Below are 9,820 nucleotides of genomic sequence, written 5' to 3'. Positions count from 1 at the left end.
ATATGTATTTGGTGTTGATGTTATTTTTTTAGACAGTTTGGTTCCAGAAAAAAAATAAAAGACAGAGCAAGACAAAAACACAAACAGACAGACAGACAGACAGACAGACAACGACGAAAAAACAGCATAACACTCCTCACTACGTATATGAGAATGATAAGCACACACCCATCCATCACTCCATCCATCCACCCATACATACATAAACACTCATACATACATACATACATATAAAAACACATCCAAACAGACACACGCTCTTACTAAACACGAGGGAGAAAAATAAGGGATAATAGGATAGAGAGTATGAGAGGCAAATCACTTAATTGATAAATGATGAACCGATTCCAGACATAACCCGTCCCATAAATAATTAGCGAGAGTGATTTCAGGGATTTGCATAACACTAACGAAGCGGCGATACAATATTTCCTCGGCGGCTGATCCGTTAGAGGGAACACCTGACCCATCTGTGACACTAATTAGAGGAGGATTACAGTACACCTGGACGAACGGACGCACGAACACACTGACAGACACACACATACGTACATATACACTACACATACACACATAGACACAAGTGTAATAGTAATAAGACCACATATACACATACAGACAAGACAGACAGACACAAACACAGACAGACAAACACGCACACACAAAAAAAAGACAGGCAGACAGAAGCGAAAATATAGACAGATACATAGATAACACACACACACACACACACACACACACACACACACACACACACATACGAGACCTCACCTCACAAACACACAAACATACAAACAAGACAGAGGACAGACACACCCACATACAAAACACACACACACACACACACACACACACACACACACACACACACACACACACACACACACATACGAGACCTCACCTCACAAACACACAAACATACAAACAAGACAGAGGACAGACACACCCACATACCAAACACAAACACACACTAACATACACACACACACACACACACACACACACACACACACACACACACACACACACACACACACACACGCAACCGAGGAGGAAAAGTTGGGTATCTTTATAGAATGCCCGCTCGTTTTTTTTTTTTTTTTTTTTTTTGGTTGCTAATTAAATCATGCATATTTTTATGTACCAAAGGGAAGGCTAAACTAACTCACATTAATCTAATTACCGTGAAAGTCTATTCATATTAGGGAGCCATTAGACACGCTGAATCTAATTATTTCATTGAAGAACGTGGAAAAATTGCTTAGATTATTTTTTTTAACTTTTGCATTAGTTTTAGTGTCCATTTTCGTTACACACACACACACACACACACACACACACACACACACACACACACACACACACACACACACACACGACCTCACCTCACAAACACACACACACAAACTAACAACCAAACAGGAAGTACACGGTGATTGCCTTTCGTGTTTCCATCAACCGTAAAACAAAAAAATAAGTCAAAATAAAAGGCGAATGCTAAAAAAAAAAAGGGAAAACGACATTTGGACTTCATTATCACTTAAATCTGAACCTGGGAAAAGTATCGCGAGTGGCGCCACGTTAAAATATTATCGCAACCCATTCCATTAACTTACAATTATATGGGGGGAAAAGTGCGAAAAATATATGGAAAGCGGAAATATATGACAGTGAACGTTTCCAGCAAAGTGAATATATACAGAGAGGAGAGATTACGTATAGAGTGTTTGAAGAGTAATTAAATGAACGTTGCAGGAAAATAATATGTACAGGGTAAAGGAATATATATGAAACAGAGAAACAAGCTAAATGGTAGTGATGGTGGCGGTGGTAGTGGCAGTAGTTGTAGTAGTAGTAGTAGTAGTAGTAGTAGTAGTAGTAGTAGTAGTAGTAGTTGTGGTGGTAACAGTAGGAGTAGTTGTAGTAGTAGTAGTAGTAGTAGTAGTAGTAGTAGTAATGATGGTAGCAGTAACAATGGTAATAGTGGTAATAATATTTTTTGTTCTTGTATATGTTGTTGCTCGTATTGTTGTTACTGCAGCTGTGGTTTTTATTGTTAAAGAAGTAATATTAGTAGTATGTAAACAAAAAACAACATAGTAAATATAAAGCTGAAATCAAACTAAAAAAAATCAAAAACCTCTCCCTCTCCCTTCCTCCCCTTCTCTCCCAGCAGTAAGATTTCCATAGTGTTAATAAAGCAACGTATCATAACTAATTCTCTGTCTGTAACAAAGGAACGCTGAAATCTAGTATGGTTCACCTGTGCCAACCTTGTGAACCGTTTTCTCTTATTCTTGAACCCAGGTAAAGAAAACTGGAGCTATTAAGGAGAAGCTTCTCTATTCCTGTCATCTGAACACTTACTCAACTGCTACTACTTCTACTACCACTGTTACTACTACTACTACTACTACTACTACCACCACCACTAGTAATAATAATAATAATAATAATAATAATAATAATAATAATAATAATAATAATAATAATAATAATAATAATAATAATAATAATAATAATAATACCACCACCACCACCACCACTACTACTACTACTACTACTACTACTACTACTACTACTGCTACTTCTATTATTACTACTACTACTATGATCCAACACTTTTAATACCTAACCATCATACCGTAAAATGCATCTAAACACTGAGGCAAAACTGTTTAATAATTCAACTCGCGTTAATTTATTATCTTGCAATATAATTCTAGCTTGCGACAGCGAAAAAGTATAACCATTATCTCCTTTTATAATTACATGGATTAGAGTAAGGATAAATATGAAATGGTATAAATTGACCATCCCTATTATTCTTGTTATTTATTTTAATTTCTTTTTCCTCCTCCTCCTCATCATCATCATCATCTTCGCTTCGGGCACCCCGTTATGAACAAGGGAAATGAGAGAGAACATTGTGTTGTCATTATGGTAAAAAGTATTTCTTTGCAATTATCTTTCATGTAAATAATACGGAGTTAGGTAATTGCTCTCTCTCTCTCTCTCTCTCTCTCTCTCTCTCTCTCTCTCTCTCTCTCTCTCTCTCTCTCTCTCTCTCACGCCCACCTGCCCTCCCCCCCCACATACACACCTGTTGCCTCGTGTCTTCCCTCCCACGCAGGTAAAGGCGAGGGAGGGAATTATGGGGATGAGGAGGCAAAGAGGCTTGGAGAGAAATTATGGGAAGAGATAATAAGGAAAAATAGCTTAAGGGGAGATGAAGGAGAGGCGGATGGAGAAGAGGGAGAAAAAAGGTATGGAGGAAAGAAAGGAGGTAGGATGGAGAAGGAAAGGGAAGTGAAAGGGAGAGAGAAGTAGGAAAGAAATGAAGAAGAAAAGGAGTCAGAAAATTTAAACACAAGAATCATGTTATAGAAAGAAAAAATAGTGAGATACAGAGAAAGGAGAAGGAAAGGAAAGGAAGAAAAGAAGGATTAACAGAAAGATGGAGAGGAGAATGGAGATACAGATAAGGGAAAAAACTAGTGTGGAAGAAGATGTAAGAAAGAAGAGGTTGAGGAAGCGAAAGAAAGGAGATAGAGGAGAGAAGTGTGGAAAGAAAGCTGAATATAAGAAAAACAAATATAATGCGTGAGGGAGGAAGAAAGAGAGGGAGAGAGGAGGGGAAGGGAGGAACAGGAAACAACAGATAAAAGAGAGAGATAAGTGTGATAATTCTAGTTGTTTTCCTTTTTTTTTACGGCAAAGGAGTCACTTCAAAGGCATAAAAAAAGAAATATGAAAAAAAGCCCGCTAGTCACTGCTCCCAAGACTATCATTGTTTTGTTTTGTTGAAGAATATCACGGTGGATTTTCTTACTTTCTCACTGTGCTCGTTTTTTATTTTACTTAATGGATCATGTTCCTCACTACGAATGTAATAGAAAACGGAAGACTAAGTGAAAGAAAACAAAGCAGACATTTTAGTATAGTCACCCTCCCCCACTTCCATTTCCCATACATTTCCACCACACACACCTCCCCTCCTTCCTCTCCCCCCCTCCACACACACACACGCAAACTTATGCACACGTATCATCGTTAGAGCAGCCTCCACACACACCATTAATATCCATCTCGAAGCCTCTCTCTATCTCCTCCTCCTTACCAGAACACAGCCCCGACATGTGCTTAGGAAGTTAGCGAGTTATGATGCTCCGGGGACGCTGCGACGAGGAGATGAGGACGAGAGGAGGAGGAGGACAAGAGGAGGAGGAGGAGAAGCAGGAGGGGGATGAGGAGGTGAGGACAAGATTAGTGGTAGCAACAAGAGAACAAGGAAGAAAGTTTAGGGAGGGTGTGAAAGGAAATGAGAAAAAGATGTGAGGAAGAGAACGAGGAAAGGAGAAAGAGAATGAAGCAAGGAGAAAGAGAATGAGGAAAGGAGAAAGAGAATGAGGAAAGGAGAAAGAGGGAATGAGAAAAGGGTTTGGGGGAAGAAAAAAATAGGAAAAAAAGTTGTGAGAGAAAAGAGGGAATGAAGACAAAGTACGAGGAAGAAAGAATTGACGAAAAGATGGGAACGAGAACAGAATTTAAAGGAAAATTGGAAGGAGGGAAAAAAGGAAAGGAAGAAAGGTGAAGAAGAGGGAAAACTGAAAGGAGCAACGAAGGTTATGTTTGGAAGAAATGGAAAAAAGAAGAAAAGGAGATAGATAGAGGAAAAAAAGTGGGAAAAGAGGAAAAAGTAGGGAAAAAGGGAACTATTGAGAAAATTATTACACGAAGAGAGGAGGAGAGGGAAGACGAAAGGGGAGAAAAGGAGAAGTATAAAGTAGGGAAGGAGAGATGAAGAGAAAAAAGATGAAAAGAAGAAAAAAAGGAAAAAGGAAAAGAAATAAAGCAGAACAGGAGAAGAAAGGAGGAAAAAATGAAGTAAAGGAAATAGAGAGAAAAGCTGGATAATGGTTTTGTGGGTTCAGAGAGGAGAAAGACTAACTCTCTCTCTCTCTCTCTCTCTCTCTCTCTCTCTTTCTTTCAACCATTTATCAGTCTGTCTGTCTATCCACCAAAATCCCAATATATTTATCTCCCTTTGTCTCTCTTCCCGCAATCATTCGTCATTGTCAGTTCTTATCTCTCTATATTTTTCCTCTTTCCCCTTCACCTCCCACTCCAAGGAAACAAAAACATTGATTCTAAAATGCCCCGACAGATGGCGTCTTTGTGTCAGCCAAAAAGACAACATGTTAGAGGAAGAGGAGGAGGAGGAGGAGGAGGAGGAGGAGGAGATCTATAGGTGGGGGTAAGAGAATGTTTCCCTCCTCCTCTCTTTCTACTTTTTTTTCCTCCCCTCCCTCTCATTTCCTTTTCTGTCTCTTATTTTTTCTCTGTCTGTCTGTATGGAAGAGGAGGAGATCTATACAGGGAAAAAGATGCATGTCTCCCCCCTCCTCCATTTCTACTTTTTCTTTCCCTCCCTTCTCTCATTTCCTTTTATTTTTCCTATTTTTATTCCATGCCTCTCTGTCCTTCTCCTTTCCGTTCCTCCATTTCCTTCTGCACACCACACTTTCTCTTCCTTTCCCCTTCCATATCCTCCTCTTCCTTCCCTTTCCCTTCGTCCCGTCTCTCTTAAACATCACCTCTTCCCCTTCCTTTCCCACGTCCTTCTTCTCCTTCCTTTCCTCTATTTCCTTCTGCACACCACACTTCCTCTTCCTTTCCCCTTCCATGTCCTCCTCTTCCTTCCCTTTTCCTTCGTCCCTTCTCTCTTAAACATCACTCCTTCCCTTCCTCTCCCCTCAGTACTCTTCGCTTCCCCTTCGGCTCACTTTAAAACAACGCCCATAATCCTTCCCCTTCCCTTAACCTTCCCCTGCTATCCCCTCCCCTTCCCTCCCTTCCCTTTCCCTTCATCTTTTTTTTCTGTTAAATACCTCCCCTTCCCCTCCCTTCCTTTCCCCTTCAATATCCTTCGTTTTCCCTTCAGCTCACTTTAAAACAACGCCTATACTCCTTCCCCTTCTCCTCCCTTCCCTTGCCTTTCCCTCCCCTTCTCTTTCCCTTCCTCCATTCTCTCGTGAAATTTCCCCCTTCCCCTCCGTCTCCCCTACACTACCCTTCGTTTCTCCTGTTCATTTCAGCGCTTCTTCCCCTCCCTTCCCTTTCTCCATTGCCATGCCTTCCCATCTCCCTCTCTCACTCCTTTCCTCCCTTCTCTCATAAATATCGCCCCTTCCCTCCCTTTACCCTTTCATACCATTCTTCTCCCTTACGATTCACTCTAAAACAACGTCCCTTCCCCTACCCCTTCCCTTTACCCTCCCCTCCCCCTCCCCTCCTTCCCACACGTCTCCCTCACCTGTCCCTTTAAAACACACACACCTGGCGCCTCCCCTTTAGGCAGGTGGGGCCAGGTGACTCTTGGCCCAGGTGGATAATTACCAAAGGAGACACAATCCACTTTAACCTGATTAACGTGACTTTTCGAAGGCACGGAATTTTTTTTTTTTTTTTTTTTTGGCATTTAGTTCACACGGTATTATTTTTTTTTCAAGATTGTGTGTGCTACGATTCGCTCTTCTTTTTTTTTGCAAGCCTATAGTTGTTCTCTTTCTTCGCATGTCTACGTATGTACCATTAAGGGAAGAAGTGTGTGTGTATGTGTGTGTGTGTGTGTGTGTGTGTGTGTGTGTGTGTGTGTGTGGGTGGGTGGGTGGAGGGGGGGGGATGGAGTATACTAAAATGACTGCTTTTTTTTTCATTTAGTATTCTGTTTTCCATTTTATTTGTAGTGAGAGAGAATTCGAACCATCGTCCATCACGCGGTGAATGTGGGCCCAGCACGCTACCACTCAGCCACCGCCTACCCGAAACACGCTGGTGAATAACGCGATATTTTAAAAATATTTTTCAACAAGACTCATATTTAGATGTTCTTTGTCTTCTCGAATATATTTGAAGTGTAATTCTTTCTGCTTTTTAGATATTAATAAGAATATTTCGATTAGAACTCAGAGTTTAGGATATGTTCTCAAGAAACGTTACCAGTCAAAAAAAATAATAACTGGACGAATAACTGCAATAAATGAACGAAGAAAACGCATTAAAATAAATAATGTACAAGTAAACGCAATGAAACCAAACTCGCAACCAGAGAAAACGTTGAAAAATAAAAACAATATATATAATAACCAAAATAATAAACAAACAAAGAAACACAATAGACGAAAAAAGCACGAAAAATAATAATAAACGCACAAATATGCGACAGAAAACCAAAACCCACAACCAAAGAAAACGGGTTAAAACTCCTCCTTGATTAAATGGGGGAGACTAAACTCCATTCACGCCGCCGCCCACGCCTCGCTAACCGTTCGTTCCGCGGAGTCAGGGAGAGGAAGAAGAAGAATCCGAGTCCACGAGAGTGAAAAAAAAATAACTCGTGGCCAATCGGGTTCCCTTGAGCTGCGTGAAGATGGAGATGAAGATGAGGCGAAAATGTTGGTCTCCGCGACTTTGCTCCGAATGTGATGAAACGGTGAATAGGATGAAGAGAGAGAGAGAGAGAGAGAGTATTAGAGTTTCATATCACTTCTAAACGGTGAATTGAACCTGTTGAAAGTAAATAGATAGATAGATAGATGGATGGATAGACAATATTACGGTTTCATTCCACTTTTAAACACGATAGACTGTACGTTCTCTCTCTCTCTCTATTTATCTATCCATCTTGCAAACTATCTATATGTTGAAGGCAGAGACAGACGAAGAATAAGAGAGAGAAAGAGAGAGAGGAAGAAAGAGATATTTATTTCAGATACATTACACCTCCAAGCACGATAGACTGTAATCTCTTTCTCACAATCTATCACTCTATCTACCTCCCTATCTATCTATCTCTATTACACCTCCAAATACGATAGACTGTACCCTCTTTCTCTCTATCTATCACTCTCCATCTACCTATCTATCTATCTATCTATCAATCTCCCTCGCTCAGTTCACCCTTCCTCCCTCCTTCGGGCTAAAAAAGAGCTTTGCCACGACCCTCTGAGGACCTCCTTCATCAAACTTTCTTCCCTCCTTCACTTTCCTTCACTCTCCCTCACTACTTCGCTTACCCTTCCTATTTTTCCTGTTTCTCCTCCTCCTCCTCCTCCTCCTCCTCCTCCTTTCTCTCCCTTCGTCCATTCTTTCGACACGTCTCTTCACTCACATTTCCTTCCACCTTTCACCTCCATTTGTTATTTTTCTTCCTTCTCTTCCTCCTCTTCCTTCTTCTCCTTCTCCTCCATTTTATCTTTCAAGTCTTCCAAGAACGTGTAAATATATTCCTTATTTGACGTCTGCAAGGTGTGAAAGTCTCTCTCCATTTTCTTTCCATATCTCTCTCTCTCTCTCTCTCTCATAATGAAAAAAAGCATACATACAAGAAAACGCATTGAACACATTTCTGAGATTATTTTTTCTTGTACTATTTTTAACAACTTCGCTTCAGGACAAAACAACAACAAAAACTACAACAAAAACAAAAGCTCTTAACATATAGCTTTCAACTGGAGAGAGAGAGAGAGAGAGAGAGAGAGAGAGAGAGAGAGAGAGAGAGATGAAATCAATCTATTCGCATGTTCTACGGTTCTCAAACTCCAGTGATTCATTACTTGCGTTGGTGAATAACGTGAGTTCGTTCATTATTTTTACGACCGCCAGGGGACGAGAGAGAGAAAGAGAGAGAGAGAGGGAGAGAGAGAAAGGGAGAGTGGAAGAGAGAGGGAGGCTGCAAAGGGTAGGGCGAGGGCGAACGGAAGGAGACAGGGAGAGAGGGAGAGAGAGAGAGAGGGAGGTTGAAAAGGGTGCAGTGAAGGAGAGGCGAAGGAAAAGAAGATAAGGAAAGTGATAGAGGAATGAGGAAAAGGTAAAAAAAAAGAACAAAATAGGAACCACTAAAAATAACTTGTCTTCATTTCACTTTTGTTTTTCTTCTTCATTTTATATGTTCTCTCTTGCTTCCGTTTGTTTGTGTGTGTGTTCGTGTTTAACTTTTTTTGTGTGTGGTTGTTTTTGTCTGTGTGTTTGTTTAAAGTCTCTCTCTCTCTCTCTCTCTCTCTCTCTCTCTCTCTCTCTCTCTCTCTCTCTCTCATGCATCACCTCGTTACCAAACCCCTTTTTTCCAATCCTCCATCACCCTTTTTTTAATATATATATCTAACCATTTAACCCTTGCCGTGAACGCCCATTTTTCACGCCGTACGCCGTTTCCCATAATGCATCGCGGGTCGTAAATTCATCGCTCCGTTCTCTTCCATAAACATTTCAAGGGTGTCTCGTATATATTCGTTCAACTCTCTACCCCATGTCGCTCCCTCCCCATCCCTTTCTCCCTCTCCCTCTCTCTCTTGCCCTTCCAGTCAGTAAGCGTGTGATCTAAATAAATATCAACCCACCTGTTCCTTGGTTGAGTGGTCTGGTCAGTAATTTTTATGAGCTACAGGTTAGGTTAGGTTGAGTTAATGATGCGGCTAATTGGATATTGAAGGGAAAGAGGCAAGGAGGAAGAAAGAAAGGAATGGACAAATTAAAGCTAAGAAGGACAGAAATGAAGGAAGAGACAAAGAAAACAACGAAGGACAGAGAGGAAGAAAGAAGGGAGAAAAAGACAAGAAAAAGAAAGAAATACAGAAAGAAAGAAAAAAGTAGGAAAAAGGAAAGAATGAAACAAATACAAGAAGAACTAGAAAGAAAAGAAGGATAGAAGCGAACAATGAAACAAATATACGAGAAGAAAGGAAGGAAGAAAGAAATCAAGAAGGAAATAGTAAACCTTAAACTATTCTCTTCACAAAACAAAACAAAACGAAAACGC

This window comes from Eriocheir sinensis, chromosome 25 (assembly GCF_024679095.1).
Source record: "Eriocheir sinensis breed Jianghai 21 chromosome 25, ASM2467909v1, whole genome shotgun sequence".
NCBI lineage: Eukaryota > Metazoa > Arthropoda > Malacostraca > Decapoda > Varunidae > Eriocheir > Eriocheir sinensis.
This window is presented reverse-complemented; position numbering follows the sequence as displayed.